Source organism: Oryzias latipes, chromosome 17 (assembly GCF_053564925.1).
Source record: "Oryzias latipes strain Hd-rR chromosome 17, Olatipes_Hd-rR_3.1".
Taxonomy (NCBI): Eukaryota; Metazoa; Chordata; class Actinopteri; order Beloniformes; family Adrianichthyidae; genus Oryzias; species Oryzias latipes.
In genome coordinates, this window is record NC_136253.1 from 24,656,760 (window position 1) to 24,678,858 (window position 22,099).

Consider the following 22,099-nt stretch of genomic DNA (forward strand, 5'->3'; position numbering starts at 1 on the left):
AGCAGGAAAGTGCAGTGTTGCACACGCTCAGAAGTCGTCTTCTTGTGACTGAGGGACTGATTTACACAGGTCCATCTCTTTGTCTTTGTTGTGTTGCATTGAATGAATAATCAATCGGAATGTTTACATCGCCTTCGTCATGTCTGGATCTCACATCCGTCCCTCCATAGCACAACGCAAGTGATGAAAGGATGAGAGGAGCTGATGAAGGAAGCAGCGAAGATGTGTGGATTTTTCCGGTTCCGGGTTACACAGCAGGACGCGTGGCGAGCCTCTCTGCGAATACAACTATCTTCAAATTACTTAAAAGGTTGATTTTCCCCAAAAAAGAGAGCTGACCATGCCCCCGAAGAAACCCCAGGAATACGAAGACCTCAAAATGACTCTTGACATTATTCAAGAAACGCTGAAAAGTTTTATGGAACAAGTGTCGGCTAAGCAAGTAATTCATCTTTGTCATGTGCTTTATCGATATCTTATGATATTTAATTCTGTCTGATAAAAACTGGGAACCGGATATTGATAAATCATGTAATAAAATGGTTATAGTATAACGGGGTGGGATTATATAAGTTCGCTTCCTTCCACTCCCTTTCAAGCAATATTTATTAATATGTCTAATTATCCTAAGTTTGATTAGCTACTGTATGAATGTATAACTGATGATTATATTGCTGTTGTGTATTATTTCTACTTAATTGCTTGAAATAAACCATTTCAAATCAAATCAAAAGATGAGCAAGAATGAAGTGTGGAAGGTATGGAATAGGATGAAGGGAAAGACAGTATTACTGAGGAGGAATGGAAGTGGGGAGGTTGAGTAGAGATTTTGACTGGGCTGTTTAAAGACCCACTCCAATTATCTTTTGCTCTATTGTAAAAGCGTTCCTATTTGTCTTTTTATCATGATTATGTTGTTTTTGGCCAAAAAAAAAAAAAAAAATCGGTGTTGTTTTCTGCAGAGCGGCATCAGTTCATTAGAAATGTGGATGCAGAATAAGCCCACCTTCATTTCCCATCATCCATCTGTTTATACACGCTCCCATTAGCTTACACTTCCTAGCAGCCTAAACCTAACATTATCCTAACAAAAATGGTGAGCAATATTGGAGCTACCCAGCCGTACAGTTTAGAGCCAGACGTCAGCTCAGACGAGGAAAATGTGGATCTATTTGTCTATAAGTGGATGCATGTCCTCCATATTTAAAAAAAAATGCAACAAGATATTAAAAACACACAAAAAAAACTTTTATGTCATTGAAGTGGGTCTTTAACAAGACTTTGGAGAGTTAGGGATGCCCGAGGAATGGAGAAGAAGTGTAATTGTGCCCATTTATAAGAGCAAGGGAGATGTTCAGAGTTGTGGAAACTGTAGAGAAAGAAGGTGATGAGTGACACAAAGAGCAGTGGAAGCTGGGCGGAGGTCACAAGAGAGCATTTGTGAGCAACAGTATGGTTTCATGCCAAAGAAGAAAACCACCAAAGCAACATTTGCTTTGAAGATGCTTTTGGAGAAGAACAGAGAAGGTCAGAAGGTGCTATATGTTTTTATTAATCTACAAAGAGAATATGACGGGAAACAGAGAGGAGCTGTGGTTTGTATGAGGTTGTCTGGAGTGGCAGAGAAGTACAAGAATGGTGAGGTAACAGGGAGCAAAGGTGAAAAAGGTGGAGGACCTGAAGTACTCAGTGTCAACAGTCCAGAGATATGAAGAGTGGTGGGAAGAGGAGCTTGCAAGTAGGTTGGAGGAGAGTCTCAGGTGTGATGCATGGCAAAAGAGAGTCAGCAAGAATGGAAGGAAAGGTGTAGAAGGCTTAAGTGAAAACAGCCAAAAAACAAAAACATCTAAATACATTTTTACCAAAATTACCGTCAATTTGTTGATTTTTTTGGCACCGTTCGTTGCCTGTTAGCTTGTCATGGATGGCATGTCTTGTCTGGTAGTGCCTCTTGACGTGGAAATTCTTGAAAACAGCCATATGTTTTATATTTCACTGAAAACAATTTTGACTTGTCCTGGAAGTGGTGTCTCTCACTACCAATGTTTCATTTTTATTTACAGTTGACATTTTACAAATGTGTTGCCACAGGTTTACAATGGCTTAAACTGTATTTTAGCCAATTACAATCAAGAAATCATAGACACACTTTTTAGAAACTGCTGGGTGCTGCATAATATTGATTTTATGACAGGGGCCTTTGGGCTTGGGAAATTTGAATGCGGGCCACATTTGGTCTACGGGCTGGACTTTGGACCTGTCTGGTCTAGAATGTATTGAAATAAACATTCATGAATTAAAAAAAAAAATGTTTGAGATGTCATGAGAAGAAAAGGCAGAGAAGGCTTAACTGATGAGGAGTGTGCTGGGTGAGTCTCTGTGAAAAACCAGTGTGCATCGATGCTCACTAGATTGGCAAATATAGACCACAGCGCCTCACGTGTGAACAATTTTTATGAAGAGAATGTTGATTTTTTTTTTTTTTTTTTTTTTTTAATGAACCATCAATGTGGTCATCTTCAGAACACAGTGAGTTCATAAATATTTGTTGTGAAATGTTCCTATCGATAAAATTTTCACTTTGCGAAAATGGTGATGTCATATTCGCCGTTTAAAAAAAAAGTAGTGAGCATTGTGTCCAAATTGTTTTTAAAATCCAGGGCACTGATTGCTCCGCACTAAATAGTTCTTTAGTAGTTAGGGAGAAGGTAGGGAATTCAGACCCACAGTAGCCTTTGTCTGCCAAACACACCTGGTCTGCTTCTAATCATCATGTGCAGAGCCACCTGTTCTGCTGTGCACTGAAACTTTACTGCTAATAAAGTTTATCCACATTTGAATAACACTGGCTTTCCTGAACAGATCCCAAGTGCCAAAAGCCAAACTGGATTCAATCAAACAAACAAAAAGCTGAGGTAAAAAGAAGTCTTTTTGGTGTGTTAATGTTCTACTTAAACCGTATTTTTGCCTTATTTAACGTAAACGTTCAAATGGGCAGCATTCTTATTCTTATTTAAAACTGAGATGCCACCATGTTTGGCTTAAACTTGGTTTAAGCTCAAGTCTTCGTTGTTTTTGAGTTGTTAAACTCAGTAAATGCAAACAAAGATTTTAATATCAGTATTACGAAAAGTTGAAATGCTGAATAGTGGTCAAATTAAAACTTGCACCGAATTGAAAAATGTTTTTCTAACTGAAAAGAAATCAGCCAAACAATAAAAAAACAACAAAAAAAACTAAATTTAAGTTTTGACTCAATCGCAGCTGCTTTGTCAAACCTAAAGAAAGTCTTGATATTCTGAATTCACCACTTTGTTTGCAGGCACCAGGGTTACATTTATGCTTCCGCCAGTCTGTCAACTTGCTCCTGGATGTGATCAATTCCTTACAGTAAGTTTTAGCTGACTATTCTAAACTTTTTCTTTTCGTCTGATCCCACTTTAGATACACTCACCTTTTTGTTAAATCAACATAACTCATGAATGTTTTGCTTTAGTGAAATTTACCCTACTTTTAAACTTGAAATCATAGAAAATGGTGTGGAAAAAGTTATTTTGAGTAACTAACTTACCAATTGCTGTTTCTCAAGAATATTTTTAGCGAACACACCAAAAAACAGATGCTAAAGTAACGTATTAATCAACAAAAAGATTTAACAGTTCTTCCAAGACTAAATGAAAGCTACACTTGGAATAAACTTATTTTGGGTTTTGGAATCTTGGTCTTGAACAAACTTAGATCAGCCACAAAGAACTGAAAAAAAAAAAACACTTTTTTTTTTCTTCCTTGCAACCCAGAGAAAACCAGACTATGAGAAGAGCTTCAAATATCTACCAACCAATATAAATCAATCTTTTAGGAAAGACTGGGTAAAAACAGCACCACAAAAAATGAACAGTATTATGAATTTCTGACAGAAAACATTCAATAATAACTCAAACAATATTGATCTATAGATATAGTTTTATCATGTGAGTAAAAGTGCAGCATGTCACACTATTTACTAATAATAATCATATTTACTAAAATTATTTGATGTCATTCCTATTTAATGGAAGTTCTGATGAAAACATGTCTTTTCTGTGCTTCTGATTTGGTGTCAAAGTTTCAATAGATACCTTTTTAGTAGTAGGTGATCTTTTACATGATCTTTTATCAGATGAAATATTATTCTTTTTAATATGGTGAGTAATAGAAAACAATGAAAATTAGGTGTTTAATTTTAACACTTTAAACAGTCTTTAGCTACTACTTTGTACTTTGAGTGTGCAATTGTTATCCTTTAAAATGAAAATCAAAGTTGGTCAGTTGTTATTTTCTTTAACTGGTTTTATTTGTGAAACTTGTCAAGTTTCAGAGAATTTCCATAGTTTTCTTTAGCCAATGTTGATTTGGTCTTATGCTGTGTGTCAAGCTGCAAACTAACAGAGCTATGAAATCCTTAAGTTGCACCATGATATAAATCTGCAAATAATCTTATTTTAAAGGAACAACCCTAGGGATGTCTTGAATCAACTAGTTATTTTTGCCAAAATAATAGTTCTCACTCTTAAGCTACATTCGCATCGGTTGTGTCGACTCACGTTTAAGTGGCCACTTTCAATAAAAAGTCTATGCAAACACGCGTAGAACAGAATTTCGGGTTTCTGAGTCCAGAGTGCTTGTGATTGCGTGGCGCTACGCAGCTTTTTAAGTCTGCTTGTGGTCTCTACATCCAAATCGGACGTACATTGATCGTGTGCTGAAAGTTCAATCAGTTGAGATTTTTGACGCCTAATCGCATCTAAAATTATGACCAATCGGGGACCCTGATTTGATAGTGACGTGTATGTAAAGTACTTTTCAAAGTACCCACTATTGAAAGCATAATCACAAAGAACAAATTAAAAATTGCATTTTGTGCCCAACCGTATTAAGACAAACATTCATAGGAACTGACCAGAGTGAGAACAAAACAAGCCTGGAGCAAGATTTGCGGGATTTTCATCGCTTTGGCTTTTCATATCACATTTCATTCCATCGTAGGTGGCAAAAAGGCGCTCGTAAACAGAAAATAAAACAAAAGAAGGATGCCCCTCCCATTCACTCCCTCCTTGTCCAGTGTAAACACCACCGGCTGAATGCACATTCATGAAACATGTTTAGCGCGATCAAGAATGTACCGAACAAAACCAATGTGAATGCAGCATTATACTAATGTATCTTCACCAAATATATTTGTATGTATATGTGTATGTGTATGTATACGTGTGTGTATATATACTTTTATTTTATTTCAATTTTTCTAATAGGAACTTTCAAAGCACAAACACGCACAGTAAAAAGTGGGGGGGGGGTGACCATATCTAAAACTCATAGCACCAGTTGGTTTTAGTAAAGACAACAAAGAAAATTAAAGAAAACTGTAAATTTATGGTTGTATTTGGGTTTGATAGGCTTTCTTGGAAAGGAACGTCTTACATGAAGATTTAAATGTTGGTGTAAACCAGCGGGGTTGAGGTTTCTGGGTAATGTGTTTCTGAGGCGAGCAATAGATCAACTGTGAGAAATGGAGCAGAGAGAAGAAAAGCTTAGGAGGATCTCAGCAAGCAGGAGGGTATGACTGAAGGAGATCAGAAAGTTATGGAAGTGGTAAATAGTGAAATGCTCCAGGGTAGCCCGGAGCCTCTCTAAGATTGTTATAACTTAAAAATGTAGTCGGTAAAGGAGTGTAAATCACTAAAAAGTAGCACAGTGGATCATGGGTGGCAGAGAGGAGGAGCATCAGAAGCACTTTAGAAACAGAAACAAGTGAGGGTTTTTGTTTTTCATTTCGGCAGCTCTTTAAATGACTTCAACATTTAAATACTGGGAGACGAATGGAGGAAAGCACAAAAGAAACATCAGAGAATGGAGGTGAAATAAAGAGAGATGAGGGGGAAATGCTGAACGACATTTTTCACAATGTTTGCCTGCCTCCACAGCTCCATTCAGACGCTCTTTTAGATTGTATAGGAAGAAGATAAATAAGAATTTTTACTTTTTGTTTCTTATAGGCACTCAACGCCAACTACATCCGTCTTGTTTACAATTTTATTTTAGATTTTTTTTTTTTTAATCTGATCAAAAAGTTAGAATCTTTCATTACTTTGGTAGTATTTTGTCATTACTGGGATTTAAAGGGATTCTCTTCATTTATTATGCGTCAGTTGCATTGTTGTTGCACATTTTGTATATTCGGTAAATGTATGTATTTTACCCGCCTTCTTCTAAAGTTTTTGTGAATACACTAACTCACAGCTACGCGTTAGCATAATAACAATAAGTGTAACTTCCAACCTTGTTAGCAACATGTAAAAAGTTCAGACTACTACTTAAACAATATTGTGATTATGCAAACCGCCAACATTTGATACTAAAAATGAAAAAAAAAAGGTCTGACACCGTTTCATGCATGTTAGTGTATTCACACACAAAAAATCATTTTTTTCAACTTCTAAAAAGCAAAAAAGCACACAAAAAATATGTACCTCTCAAAAATCACGTCGACATCGCTAAGTACAACCAGAATTAATTTACTTTTAAAGGGCCTATATCATGGCAAAACTACTTTTTTGAGCTTCTGAGTGTATTATAGTTCATTCCTCACAAACAACAACCTCATATCTGTGTTTTGCTACATTCAAGCATTTCTGAGTATTTTTCTAAAAACCAGCCTCTCCCAATCCACGAAAATGAGTGGATTCTCACGAAGCTGACGTAAATAATGAGAACAGCCACTTCCAGGAATAGTCTGCGCTGCCAGCGCCACCCCCAGGCTAACAAACACACCCACTTTCTACCGAGCTGGCGGGGATCGGCAAAAACGCTTTCCTTATATATATGCACAATAAGCACATCCATTTTTGCAAAAGTTATGATGATGTTTGTTTTCGTGGGCGAAACGCAGACGAAATCAGGCTCTAGGTTGTCATCATGAAATGGGCGGCACCCATACAGAGAGAAAGGCGGTGCCTTAGAGATCGAGTTATCCAATTTAGCAAAAGGAGCTGCGAAAATAACAAATATTTGATTTTTAAAAAAAATTCTTTGGTGTACCAAAAATAATTTATCATCATAGATAAGGATATAGTTTACTCTGAATGTCATGGTTTGAGGAGAGGAGCATCTCTCCTGTGGTGCTGCTGATGCTGCAGGGGGGCAGCCACAGCAGGGTCTCTCCTTCGCAGGACAGAAGGGCTTGTCTTCGGCCTGGGCTTCTGCCTCTTCCTGGGGAAGCAGTGGAAGAGGCCGCCTTCCCCAGGCAGAGGAGCCTCTCTCCTCCGCTGCTGATGCTCCAAGGGGGCGGCCACAGCAGGGTCTCTCCTTCGCAGGAAAGAGGAGCTTCTCTTCGGCCTGGGCTTCTGCCTCTTCCTGGGGAAGCAGTGGAAGAGGCCACCTTCCCCAGGGAGAGCAGCCTCTCTCCTGTGCTGCTGATTACTCTGAAAGGGTTAAAAAAAAAAAAAGCATGAAATAGGCCCTTTAACCATACCTCATAGTGTAGTACGGTATATATATTTCCTCACACAACTCTAAATGGAAAACATGATGCTTTGATGTATAATTCCTCAGAACTTGCTGGCAACTTTTTATTTTCCCATTTTAATTTTCCTTAAACATGCTGACAAAGATGCTTTTGCGTCTTGGCTGAGTTTGGAAGTGACCTTGTCTGCAGGTAACGTGATTGGGGGTGATATTGAGACTTTTTTTCTTTCCTCTTTTTGATGTTTCTGCATGTTGTGTTGTCAGGTAAAACCGATGAGCTCTATTAGGTATGAGTTCTAAATGAATTGGCCTCATTCTATTTGCCCGTCAGTCAGGGCCTAAAGGGTTTGTATTATTATTTTTTTATCAATCTCACACTCGTTTCAAAGATGACTCATTTATCCAGGTACACTGGTAATAGTGTATTTTCGACCTCATAAATTTGCCCTGTGGTTGATGATTGCGGCAAGTGACCTACAGGTATGACGTTTGAAGACTCGTGTGCACATTTAGGAGCGCGCACACACTCTCGCCAGTCGTTTTTACCAAATCTAACTCATTAATTCAAAATAGTCAGAGTTTCTAAACATCATAAATCACTGCAGGACTTGGAGCCCAACACCTTTCACCTCTTTTTTTTCCCCCCTTCCATTTTCTTTCCAACTTATCTTCCCTCCATCTTTCCCTCTTTGTCATCTGCTCCTTCACTCCTCCGGTTTTCATTCTCTCCTCCCTCTGCTTCTTTGGGAGGTCCAGAAAGTTTGGAGCATGCAGTCTAAATAGGGCTCTGATGGATTAGCTGTCTTCCATGGGCCTGAAGATTAGCCCAAGGGCAAACCCACTCCTGTTTCCTGGGTGTCATGTTGAAGATGAATAACTGTTTATTAACCCAATGCAGAGTGACTCCGTCCTCACCTCATTACTGGTGGAAAGGTAAGAAATGCAGGCGGCTCCAGCTGGGCAGTGTGGCTCTCTGTCACCTTGTTCCTGCTGCGCTCTCTGTCTTTCTGTTTGTCTCATTTCCACCAGATAAACCAGCAGCCTGATGTAACATGACAGTGTGTGTTTGCTTCTTGTTTGCATTTTGACAATACAGGAAATTAGCTTTTCATTCTGACAGGAGAAAAATAAAACCCACACAAACATGTTGTTGGGAGAAGTTAAGGGTTGAAACAAAATGTGCCCCCTCTCTCCCTGTGAAAAATACAGACTTTTTCTATGAGCAAAAAGCTTTTTAACAATTTTAAATATAAAAAAAATCAGTGTTTCACTTTTACTGGCATTCCATTTTAACTGATTAGATTCCAAGTCATCCCCCCCACATACACACACACACAACAAAATTATCATTAAATAGCGATAGATTTTGTTGCATTAAAGCAGGGGTGCCCAAATCTAGGCCTCAAGGGCTGGCCTCCTGCTGGTTTTCAAGAAATCTTGCCTTGTCTGCTGCTGATTATGTGGTTCAGGTGTGTTTAGACAAGAAAAAGCTTCAATGGCAGGTTAGTCGTAAAACATGTGAGACACCGGCCCTCGAGGTTTGGATTTGGGCACCCCTGGATTAAAGTCTCAGGATACTTGACTGCTGATCACTTAATTTTTATTGCATTATGTAAAGATATAATGGGGAAAAAAAGAAAAAATGCAAAAAACAAAAACAATAACAGTCTACAAAAAAAAAAAACATTCCCAATCAAATTACTTTTTTTACAAATTGTGGCAATTTTCTGAAGATGGGGGGCATATATCAATATTGCCATCGTCATCGCAATGTTGATCATTAATATTACAAATTCCTCATATGGTGCAGACCTAATGTCTAGATTACTGACTGGAGGATTTCTCTAAAAGTTTAATTCAGCAAATCCTGGTAGTCAATAGACTCAAAAGCATCAGGAAGGGTGGAGAGTAGATCCATACTTTCTCCAGTATCTCATTCCAAATAAATGGTTCATACACCATAATATTCCAATCAAAATCAGATTATTTTGATGTTTTCCTGCTTACAAAGAAGACAAAATAACCGTTTTTGCATTCATTTCCAGCTGTTTAGTTGTAGAAATTTACAAAAATTTGGATTTCTGTTTTATGATAAAAACCCTAATAGCCATTTATTCAGCCAGTGTCTGAACTTTTGACCCTAAAAAAATAAAACCTGTACGGTATCTTCTGATAAATAATTTTTAGCGCAAAAGAAGGATCTGCCAGGCTTTATATCATTAATAAGTCAATATGACATACTTTCTCTGCCTCTTTCCTAATCGTTGAGCTGCTTAATATGTACAATTTTAACCATTTATTTATCTTTTTTCCATTGATTTGTCTATTTTAGTCCAGTTTTCACACATAATAGTACCTCAGCCTCTCATTTGCATGTGCTTCGTGTTAGTCAAATCAAGCTGAGGGGAAGTGGCTTTAAGGAGAGGAGTGCGAATAGAAACGTGTCAGCAATTCTGTCCTCCTTTGATCTCTCAGTTCGAGCAGAGAGCGATGAGCGACGAACAAGAGGCTTGGTGTCGAGGAAAATGAGACCGAAGCAGCCCCAAGCGGGAGCAGCCAAGCATAAACCCTCATATGCAGCATCCCAGATTGTTGGTGCGGCTTGCTAGTAAGGGGCAAAAAAATAAAGCACACAGTATGGGCTAAAAGTTTTAGTTGAAAATAAAATTGACATAATCCATAAATAAGAGAATTCTCAAAGAACACCACTTCTTTAAAGGCAGAAAGCAACACAACAAATTGTGTTCATTCTGGAAGAAAAAAACACCTGAAAGTCTTTTATTTCACTTTGCAAATCATACACTTTTATTTTGTTTTGGCTCCAAGCCTTTGGAATAACTTGCACATAAAAATGGCTTTTCTAATTTATGACAGCGGAGCTATGAATTCTCCTTTATTTGGGTTATAACCACTAAAGTGAGAACTGGTCCAGGCGAGTATGATGTCGGCCAGAGAAAATGGTTTACTTCCAATAAAATGGAGTCAATTCAGTCACCATTTTCTCACATGTTGGGCCAGATCTCTCAGTAAGCAGTGATTGGTCCGACTCGGTCTGAGTCAACATTTCTATGGCAACCACTCTTGCCAGTCAGGAGTGAGCTTGTTGGAAGGCCACACCCCTACCACTTGTGAGCAGGTTTGAGAGAATGTGTGAAACTTTCTGATTGTTTGACGTGAGACAACCTACTTTCATTGAGCCATCAGATTGGCCAACATGTTAAAAAAGAAAATGAATCAGACCCAGAATGGTTACTCTGTGACAAACAATGTGACAGAGTAATAGCTGTTGATTTCCTTATTTTTTTAGTTAGACCTTTATTTAACCAGGAAGTCCCATTGAGATTAAAACCTCTTTTCCAAAAGAGTCCTGGTAAAGAGGCAGCACATTTCAATACAAAAATACATATAAACAAACATAATTAAAACCACATACGTCATATTGAAGTCTACGGGATTTTGGCTTTTTGTAACCAGCAAGGGAGGAGGGGTCACTCAGTCCAGTTCTCTTATACAGTCAATGGGCTCGTCTAGTTTTTATTTAAGTCAATGTGTAGGTCTTGGGGGCTGTTTTCAGCATCTGGCGCGGTTCAATTCTTTAATATGAGTACATTTCAGGTGGTATTTTATCATTTGTGGACGGCTTGGCAAAACCAATCTGACGCTTGTCAAAAATTTTTAACCGGGGTGTAATGTTGACAGAGTTCAAGTATCTGAACTTGGGTAGAAAATTAATTTAGCATTAGCCAATTAGGAACTCAGCTTTGGCAGTTTTGATTATGTTAACAGCGGCTAAAGTTCACCTTAATTTAGGAGAGGCCGACTATTGTCTCAAGACAATAGTCAAAAGGTTCTATTGTATTACAGTGAGTGGTCAGAAGTACTGCTGAAAGTGTCTGTCATTCAGACTCAGCTCCTGCAGGAGATGGTGAGCCTGACCACACTGGGAGTCTGACAGATGTCATGAATCCAGACATGGTGACATGCTTACCATCACCTTTGAAGGGCTCTTTATAATGAATAAACCGAGGGAGCAGAAGGTTCATGAACGCATCTTTTGGACAAACGTTGAGTTGCGAAGTTGAGAATATTGTCATGGTTAGTGTAACTAAAATTAACTTTCCATCATTAGCTCTGTCACATTTAACCCAAACGAGAGTTGTGCATGTTTTCCAAGGCCCCCCAAAGGCAACAAAGATGATTTTAAAAAATGTGAAAGAGAGATCATTAGCTAGCTTTTAAACAGCACTGTAGCCTTTTAGAAAATTTGTGACATTGGGTGTTTAACCTTTTTATGCCAGAGCTTTAGCTCCAGTGTTGACATTATTTTGATGAGTGTAATTCTTCAACCATTTATGCAATTAATGCAGTGCTTCTCAAATAGTGGGGCGCGCGCCCGATGCGATGCCAGGGGGGCACGCAGTAGTAGCGGTTTTAGGCACAGATAATTGGGGCAATTCCTCGGGGCGCAAAAGGGGGCCTGCGGTGACGGCAGCTCAGTGCTTGGGAAAAAAATCTGCACCACTGTTGGTTTCCTATTATCTGTTATATCCCAGAGTTTGTAACAGCCTGAAACTGTGAACTGCCGTCCCTGCAGCTGCTCCTGCAGCTGTCTCCTTCTCACACACAGCTGCGTGAGAAGGAGAGGGGAGGGGTAGTGGGCTCAGGCTGGCAGGTGGAACAGCGCACGCGGAGCACTGCCTATTGCGCAACAGCAGGATCATCGCGTGCCTTTAGATTACTCAGTTAATGCTAATGATGTCATTCTATATTAACTATTGTAGACATTTTGATGACGTGTCTTTATTTTCCATAAATGTATTCTTTGTCTGCCTGTCGTTTAGTTGGTGTCAGTATTTGACAGAAAGACAGCAGGTAATGCAGGAAAACAGATGCACTTTATGAAATCATAAATAAACAATCCATCATTTAGAAAAAAAAATCAGCACAATGTTTTTTAGCTATTTCTTCTGACTAATAGCTTTAAATATACTGGTGCTGTTAATGTTTCAGATCAATTTACATGTATTATTATTTATTGATTGAATTATTTTTCTTAGCATCAAATGGTTCAGTTGGTCAAAATGTTTCTGGTTTAACCGTTGTGCTATCCTAGGCACTTTAACATTGGGAGTTGGGTCATCTAGACCCACTAGACAGTGCTCTGAACCTTTTTCTTCAATGATTTGTGATCTTCACTGGTGTCCATGGATTACATGAAATCTTTCCACCTTTATCCACCTTTGTCCTGGTAGGGAAAACACGTCAATGTAAGGGTAGGGTCACTTAAGATGGCACAAGGGTTAAATAATGAATGACAGATTTTTAATTTCAGGCACTTTAAGCTTTTTTTCTGTTTTAGACTTTAACAGGGTTTCTGTGTGGCAGAATAAATGTAATATTTTTTGAAAGTGGATTTTTATAGGTTTTTTGCTTTTGTTAATGTTAAAAGATACAATTTTAGGTATACTTACACAATTTTTATAGATACTAACCTGACATATGGTCACCGCTGCGTGCATGTGTGTGTGGGGGGGGGAATGCAGAGAATGAAGATTCAATCAAATAAAGATGCCAAGCTGCTGAAGTTGGGAGATTAAAGGGGATTTAGTCAGGAAGCTGTTAAAAAAACTTAAGCACAGAAAATTTTCCTGTGATAAAAATAATTAAACAATGAATCAGGATTTATGTACAAACCAAATATTAAAAATTGTTTTTGCTTTGAAAGATGATCAGAGCCTGGGTTGAGTTCTCAATGTCTATGGAGAAAAAAAACCTGTAATGTTGCTTTTTTTGAATTTTTACACTCTAAAAACAACTTCTACCAATCAACAAATTTCCTTCCCTAATTTCTCGTCATCTCCAAAAAAGAAAAAAGAAAAAAAATCTACTAATGTTTTCATATTTTCTTTTCCCCTAAACTTCTTTCAGTAGCATTTTCACGTAAGAAATAGGTATTTCAGAAACCGGAAGCTAAAAAAATTAAATTAAATGCCAACTCCATCTCCATTCATACTAGTTTCTGACATTAAATCGGTCCGTGGCTTGAAAAAGTTTGGTGACCACTGGTGTAAACAATTGTAGGCAACAGGTCAATTTGTGTATGTTATTTAGGTGTTCCTGATGACCTCTCCGGTGTTAAAGGGTTAAAATGTGGGGGTGTTAGCAAGTTAACTGATTAAATATTGGAAAAAAATAATCTGAGCCTAATTGTATATACATTTTTGTTAGGACGTAGCTTACTAATGAATCATCTCTAAACAGCAAAAATGCTCAAACATTGACATTAGTGGACCTTTTTATTTTTTTTTCTTAGTGGACCGGCCTTTATTGACAGAATTTCAGACTACTTTCCTAATTTTCTATTTTTTCCTATTTTACCATGTAAGTGGTCATTTCGGGTTTTGTTTGTACCAGCAATATTCAGAGTCTTTGGAGATTTTGGAAAAAAATAATGAACAGTAAGACAAGCTAATTATCCCAACAGTCCTTTACTGCAGTTAAAGTAATTAAGAAGTGATGATCTGGAATGGAAACAAAGTGTTTTCTTGAAGAGGTTTTTTTTGCCCTTTGACAACACGACAAAAGTAAAAAAAACTAAAAAAAGTGTTTCTGCGTTGCATTTTATAGTTTTAGGATTTCATTTCATAGATCTATATCTTGTAGTTTCAGCCTTTACTGTTTAAAGGCATGTCTGATCAGTCTTTACCCAAAAAAAATCATTTCTGCTGCAATCCTCATCGTGCTGTGACTTTCTAATGGCCAATGCTATTTAATGGACAGTGAACAAACTCACAGCAGGTCTGTTTTCTCTTGCGGCTTGCCGCTGTTTAATATTCTCCATTTTCTTCTCTTCAGCCAGTTTTCAAGGTTGGACCCAGGGTTGGATAAAAGTCTTGGTTTTTTTATGTAGTTTGATTTGTGACATCTAAAATGGAGGAGTCTGGCTGTAATTGCTCTGTTTTTTATGTTAGCTGGACATTTTTGATAAAACAAAACCAGGAAAAGAAGAAACCAGAAAAATGTCCAACTGATTCGTGGGTATAAAATACGGCGTCAGGGATTTGATTTTAATTCCTCTTTTAGTTGGCCTGTGACCGGTTTGGATGTGAGAGAACCCCACTGTCACTAAAAAGACAACAACAGAAAAATCCAGGCCTCTTTTCATCCGAAAAGTCTGTTCTCCATTAGCTATTTCTGGTCCTGTCACCAAGGAATTATTGGCTTTTTAGGTTTAGGTTTGTGTCCCTAGAAGTGATTCATTTGTGCTCATAGGTAAGGTACACAGATTAATGACAAAAATCATTTATAAAAACATGATTTTTTTAACTAGAAGTGATTTAAAAGTGAATTTGCCAACTGTGTGCATGCACCTGTACGTGGGGTTGACCCGTAGGAGCGCTACAAGTTACTGGGTTGTCTGGGTTGTAGATGGCTGTGACTGCATCTTAAAGGAAGCGCAGCTGTGTCTTGCAGTTCCCTTGAATTGCCACTTTACGGGATGTCATGAAAGTGGAACATTTGATTGCTCTTTGGGGTGTTTTGTAAAGTATTCATAAGGCTGCTGTAAGTTACACACACTTATGACATTCAGATGATGCTGTTGTACGGTGCTCTTACGCCACGCTCTAGTCACAAGTGACGTGTGTGCACCTGCTCCTAACTGACCACACGCAAATGCTGCACGCACGGGGTATGAAGGTGATACTCAAGTGCCTATTGGACGCCCACAGAGATTACGCTCTGATTTTCTAATTTCCTCGTTTTTAACAATCAGGCTGCAAACACAAAGCCCTCAATGAGCACAGTGCAAAAGTTTTGAGGAGGATCTGAAAAAAAAACGCATTTCGCCTACTTTATCCTTACTTACCCTCATCCTACGTTCACACTGTTTGGAAGTTGTGCAGTAGATCAGCAGTCACTGAAAAACAGCTTGGGGGAAATCCTAGTTGTCAACAGTTATAGAGTAGAAATTGAGAACTAAATCCCCCTTCTCTACTGATTTCAAATCAGCTGAAATAATGCCCCAGATATCTGGAAAATGCAGAAGGTTCAATTGTCAATGTTTTCCTGGGGGAGGAATTTGAATTGAAAACTACTTTCCAATAAGAATCCATATCAAGATCCTCCCTGTTTTTTTTCTTGAAAACTCTTTTATCTCAGAACAGAAAGAAAATTAAAGCTAAACTAATCGACTCAATCCCCGCAATGAAAAGCATAGTTTTTAATTCGAGGCTCAGGTGACTGACTTATTACTGTGGAGTGCCTCCACTGTCCATTGAAGAGTAAAAGCAGACTACAGAATTCAGAAGGAGCAGACCAAAAACCATCGGGTCTATTTACCTGTGGAAAAGAGCTCAATTTAATCACCTTACGTAAACAATAACCGTGCAATAATCAACTAATTGAAAATAATAATCGTTGATTTATCGACTTTTGACATAATCGTTTATGACAGCCCTACCTACCATATTGAGCTGCATTAAAGCAGTCAATGTAAAATAATTCAATAGGAATGGATGTTATAAATATGCAGTATTTGTATGCAATTGTGTTTAATAAAGCCTTACTGTTACCATGACAAATTTGAAAACAAAATGGATTCTCCACTATAATGCCACATAGATTTTATATTAATGTTTTTTTCTGACGTCTTCTGACATCTGAGAGTGCAGTTCTAGCCGCACAGTTGCAGGGACTCTGCAAAGCTTCTCAGTATCTTGGGGCTTTGTGCTTCAGGTGGTGACATGATTAGAAAGCTCCAAATCCAAATCTCAGGATAAAAATGTACAAGCATGGATTTTATGCCAAAGAAGCCACATCAGCTTCAAAACTCATTTGTGTGTGTGGTGGGGGGGGGGGGGGGGGGTAAACCGTCCACAGCTGAACGTTCAGCCTTGTGCCAAAAAAAGAGGAGAATCCAAATTTCCACATGTAAATTCATGGTAGACATAGAAAAATGCATCCATTAGGTAAAGAGGATGTTGCCTTCAAGTGTCAAGAGTAAATAAAAACAAACACGTTTTTTGGCAGTATTGTCCTGCCTGATGTGTTTATAGAACATTTACTTATAGGAAGCGTTTGAAACTCTTCCTCCCAGTCAATAAAAAATCCATTAGATAGTTAGTATAGATATTTTCTAAAAAATAAAGAAACATTACAAGGTCACGGAAATGAACTGAAAATGAATTAATATGAAAAAATAATTGTTTTTATTTATTTACTTATTTTGACCTGTCCAGGGTGTACCACATCTTTGCCAAACAGTAGCCGGGTACGGCTCAAGCAGTCCAGTGACCCCGAAAGTGGGTATAGATGGATGGATGGATGGATGGATGGATGGATGGATGGATGGATGGATGGATGGATGGATGGATGGATGGATGGATGGATTGAATTTGTTTTTTTAACAAAGAGAACAGTAAAAACTAATTTAAAGAACAATTTATGTTACAATTTCTAAAACATTGAATGCAACTCTATTGAACACTGTTGACAAAGACAACTCATTTAAAACTCTATTTGTAGAAACAGGTTGTTAATTTGACTAATTAGCAGAAGGTGTTTAATAAATCTTACATTAGATGTAATTGAACAGATTATGAGCACTGATGAGATCTTATCATTGTCTTTTAAAGGTGGAAAACCTTGTTCACATGTTCATTATGTTTGTTGAAATAAATCGTTTCATTTTGAAATCTGAGCAGAAAAAAACAGAACGCTACAAAGATCGTAGTTAGTTCCATGATACATGGTGACAGGATATTTGAAAAGTGGTGATACTGTTTATTAGGGTGCTGTGACATCAATATTTAACTGACTGCTTTGACACTGGGACATCAGAAACAAGGCATTTATGTAAACTAATCCTGGAGATGGCTCCACACAAAGATGATTTAGAAAATAAAAACCAAATCAAGGCTTTAATCATCTTTGTGTCAGAGAAGATGGTTTATAAATATTTATTGCTCCAAGTTAACACTTGGAAAAGAACTCATCACTTGGCTGTGTTTCACACACTTTCACATTCATGAGAATGATTCTCTCATTTGATGTTGGTACACAGCTTCACAGCTCCCGTGTGACAGGTCTGGACCCCATCGCAAAACATACAACCTTGAGCTTTGCTCCAAGTGCAAACTAAATTTAAATGCAAAATGCGTTTATTTATTTTTTCCTTTTTTCATTTGACACTAACTTTGTCTTCAGTGGTGCTTCCTCTTCCCAATCAGAAATGTGAACGTCTGTGTGCTCCTTGTTTTGGTTCAACAGATCTTGTATGGTAGCATTGCATTTTTTACTATTTTTCCTTAATCCCAACTTTAAAATTAAGACAACCTAAATGTAAATGTAAAACGAATTAAACATATTTTTACTTGTTATATTATTTTCTGTTAGTTTCTAGGACTATTTTGCTCAAAAAGGAAGACTTGAAAAGATTAAAAGCATACATGACATATTTCACTTAGTGAATAGACGTTTGATTCAAATCAGAATCAGAATCAGAATCAGAAATACTTTATTGATCCCACACGTGGGAAATTTGTTCGTTACCATAACAACTGACAGGAAAAAAAGAGTAAGAATAATATAAATAAAAATAAAAAAAGAGAACAAGGAAAATGTGGTATAATTTAAAGAGCTATTTACAAAACAGTGCAGGTAAAGAGATGTGCAAAAGAAATGTGCAAAATAAAGAAAAGAGAAAAAAAAAATGTGCAAAGGTTATCTTCTGCATTGTGAGTTATTGAACAGGGTTATAGTATTTGGCAGGAAGGATTTCTGGTACCGGGCAGTTTTGGAGCGGAGCTGTCTGAGCCTTCTAGAGAAGGAGCTCCGCTGTTTGTCCAGAACAGGGTGGAGAGGATGCTCTGGGTTGTCCATGATGGATAAGAGCTTGTTCAGTGACCTCCTCTCCATCACTGCTTCAAAGGTTTCCTGTTTGCAGCCAATGACAGAACCCGCCTTCCTGATCAGCTTGTTCAGTCTGTTGGTGTCACTGACTGAAATCCAAGTAGCTATGGCATTTAATTCAAAGTTTTCTTACCAATTAATAATTAAACATAACTTAGGCAGCCTCATGTAGCAGAGATTTATAACTTTGGTTAAGTTTAGCCAGCTGATCTCAGGGTGTAAACTCCTTAGAGTAGAGAGCTGTCATCTGCAGCAAATTGCCCTCAGTCTGATTTTTGTGTGATAAGTCTGTTCAGGTTAGTGGAGACTCTGCCTTACGGCTCGCTGTTGCTTTGGGAAACAGCACCAGCTGTTTGGAAGGAGCAAGTGTGAAGTTTATTCCCCAGCCAAGGATTCCTGTACTCCTGGCAATGGGACAAAATGATGCTAATGTGTCCTTTGCAGTGGAAAAAAAGAGCATTGCATTTATTTATTGTTGCTGCATGAACCTACAAGAGAGTGTTGCTATTATTTCAACTTTAGTTAAATGTGAAGACATGTACCAAAACATTAAAGAATAAAATTCCAGAAATTGTGGAAAAACATCTAAATCTAAGTTTTTAAACTATTACAGTTGTAAAAATCTTCCTATTTTGAGAGAATAGGAAAGTACATGCTTCTTGTTATGAAGCCATTGACTATTTATATTGACCACTGTCAATGTAAAGTCTATGTTAATGCGCGTTTTAGGCTTCCACGTTCAAAACTCTCACATTAAGGCATCGCTACTTAAGTTTAAAGTTGCTTTTTTGGGCTCTACTCACAAAATGTGAGGCCATTGAACGCCCCTCAAAAGTTTAACCAGTTAAACTTTGACCAATCTGGGACTCTGATTTGGTTGTGATGTAAGGGTAGCATCCTTTTAAAAACAGGAAAGTGACAACCGGTTAAAATTTGATCGTGAAGGAGAAATTATTAATTGTGGTTTGTGCCAGGCCAGAATTATATGACACCAAACCTTTTGTATATCGGAATAAAGCTGTGAAGGAAAAAGCCTAAAGAAAGACTCAGGAGATTTGCCCCTCTGACATTTTGTGCCAAGCCCCTTCCAACTGTCAGTATCTGTGCTAGTTTTAGGCAGCAGGTAGTATCTTGTAGACAGATCTGTGTGAACACTAGGGGTAAGAAAAAATCGATTCGGCAATGTATCGCAATACTTCATTTGGCAATACTTGTATCGATACAAAATGCTGCCAGGATGATATTTAACTATTTCTGAGCGTCTTTCATTGTCTGACTCTTGTTGTCCACTTCACCCTTCCGACCGCTGGTTGGCAGCAGAGAACACGGAGCCTCTTAGAGCAGCTCTACTCTGCACAAAACAACAGGAAGACTGCAGCCAGAGGCAGCTTGTTCTGTTGTTAGACATGAAATGGATACCAAACAGAAACTCTGAGCCATGTTGCTGCCAGTAAGATATAAAAACGTGGATTGCTGTGCTTTTTAGCGGCTCAGATAAATGCAAGTGAAGCATGGCAGCGGCTAATAGGCTAATGCGCTTAGCATCGGCTAAAATGTTATCGGCAAAGCGGGCCAAAGTTCTGCAGAACCTCCCAGCAACAGATTCTAGTTTCGCGACCTGTTGGATCAAAGGGATGTGTAGAACGCTCTGAAAAAAGGCCGACATCGTCAGATCGTGGCGAGGAGCGTTACCAGTTACTTCCATGTGTGAGAAGCGTGGCTGCAGGGGCAGCAGAGCAGATATGTAAACAAAACCCCCTTTTTTGTCACATTAAAACAACTTTCCTTTGTTCTGTCATGCTGCCTCATCCTCACAGTTTATTGTTTCTGGAAAAAATCAGTGTGTCTGCCCCCACCCCACCCTTTATTTTTGAAGCACCATTCAGGCTCCTGAACTGTTTAAAAGCACTAGAGAAGCTACCTTAATGCTGAAAATACACAGCATTTTATTTCCCCAAAAGAAACTTATTGGTTAAGGCTCATTCATTGTTTGTTTTTTCTTACACTGAAAAACATATATTTTTTGCAAATCAGACAATGTTGACTGTTCCCCTTTCTATAATTTAACTTACCAAAATAAAAGCACTATGATTTTGCTTTGGTAAACGCAACTTATATATGAGATACAATTGCAGTGCTTAACATTGTGATCATTAAATAAACGGAATTTGACCATTTTATTACAATGGAAGACATTGAAATTCAGGTTAAGTTTTTTCAAAGTCATATTTAAAAAAAACAGAAAGGAAATATGTTTCGGTGAAATATCGGGATATGTATCGTATCGCGGGGCGTGTATCGGGATATGTATCGCCAAACTCTTGCCAATACACACCCCTAGTGAACACCATATGCTAAAACCACATTGAAAAACCCACTTCCTGAAACCGCCAAACATGCCTGGTGTGAATGTAGCAAAAAAGAACTGGACCGAATGAGTGTGACATCACCTGTAGAAAATGGCGTACTTACGTCTCCCACAAAATTAAGTCTATTCAATCACCATTTTAACGAGATACAGATGTCGCCAGGTTGGAACCAGAAATGGTCAATGAACAGTGATTGGTCCAAGTCGGTCTGAGACATCATTTTTATGCCAACCACTGATAGTGGGCTTGGGAGAATCCTTCTAACGCTTCAGTCGACGCGAGACCACTTGTATTGAGACATCCAGATGGCCAGTTTATAAATCAAAATAATTGCACTACAAAATATAATCGTGAAAACAAAAAGATTAGCAAGAACGTGTTAGCAAGAACATGTTGGCTCATCCGTGCTCCTGTACATGACCTTGTACCTCGTCTCTGGCTCGCCTCTACTCTGCTTCTACACCTGGCTGTGGATCCTGCCTCTGGCTCGTCTCTGCTCTGTACCTGGCCGTGTACCTCGTCTCTGGCTCACCTCTACTATTGCTCCTACACCTGGCTGTGGATCCTGCCTTTGGCTCGTCTCTGCTCTGTACCTGGCCGTGTACCTCGTCTCTGCTCCTGCTCCTACACCTGGCTGTGGATCCTGTCTCTGGCTCGAGTCGCGCCCCCAACTGTCCCCCCAACTCCATCTGGATGAAGCTCGTCTGCTGGACTTTAAATATGTAGTTGTGGTGTTAGATAAGTTAATTCTTCTCTAAGAGTTCTGGTAAATCGCCTGTCTGTCCTGGGGGAGGATCCCTCCTTCATGTGGACACCACTGAGGTTTCTTCGTTTTTTCATTAATCTGTTTTTTTTTTAGGAGTTTTTCCTTTCCGCTAAGGGGGGTCTAAGAGCAGGGATGCCAGTATAGCTTAGTCAGTTTGTTAGTTCATTTTAGAATTTTCTTATTGAACTCTATGTATTCATGATCCTTTTGAGTTCATGTTTCACTTTTTTAATTACCGATACGAAGCCCATCGAGACGACTGTTGTTGTGAATTTGGGCTATACAAATAAAATTGAATTAAATTGAATTGAATAAAGGTAACAGAGCAAGAATGGTTGTTCTGATAAATTCCATTACTGAGAAATAGCTGTTTATTTCTCAGTAGAAGTCTAGGAAAATTCTGTCTTTGTGACTAGCAGGTACTTCCTTCTTAGGACACACGGGGAGGCGTTAGTCGTTCCATTTTTTTTTTTTCACAGTTAATGTATAAAACTTGGACACCATGGCACCATGCATAGGTATCGTACCCATATTTAATACAACGTGGATA

General features: G+C 38.4%; 1 long non-coding RNA gene across 1 annotated transcript in view; it reads left to right on the plus strand.

Moving 5' to 3' along the window:
* The first annotated feature begins 2,846 nt into the window (after nucleotides 1–2,846).
* Nucleotides 2,847–22,099, plus strand: part of LOC144986800 (uncharacterized) — a 36,284-nt gene continuing 17,031 nt past the window's right edge. The window contains exons 1-2 of the long non-coding RNA XR_013650641.1: nucleotides 2,847–2,915; nucleotides 3,323–3,390. This is a non-coding gene — a long non-coding RNA (uncharacterized LOC144986800). The remainder of the gene's footprint in view (nucleotides 2,916–3,322; nucleotides 3,391–22,099) is intronic.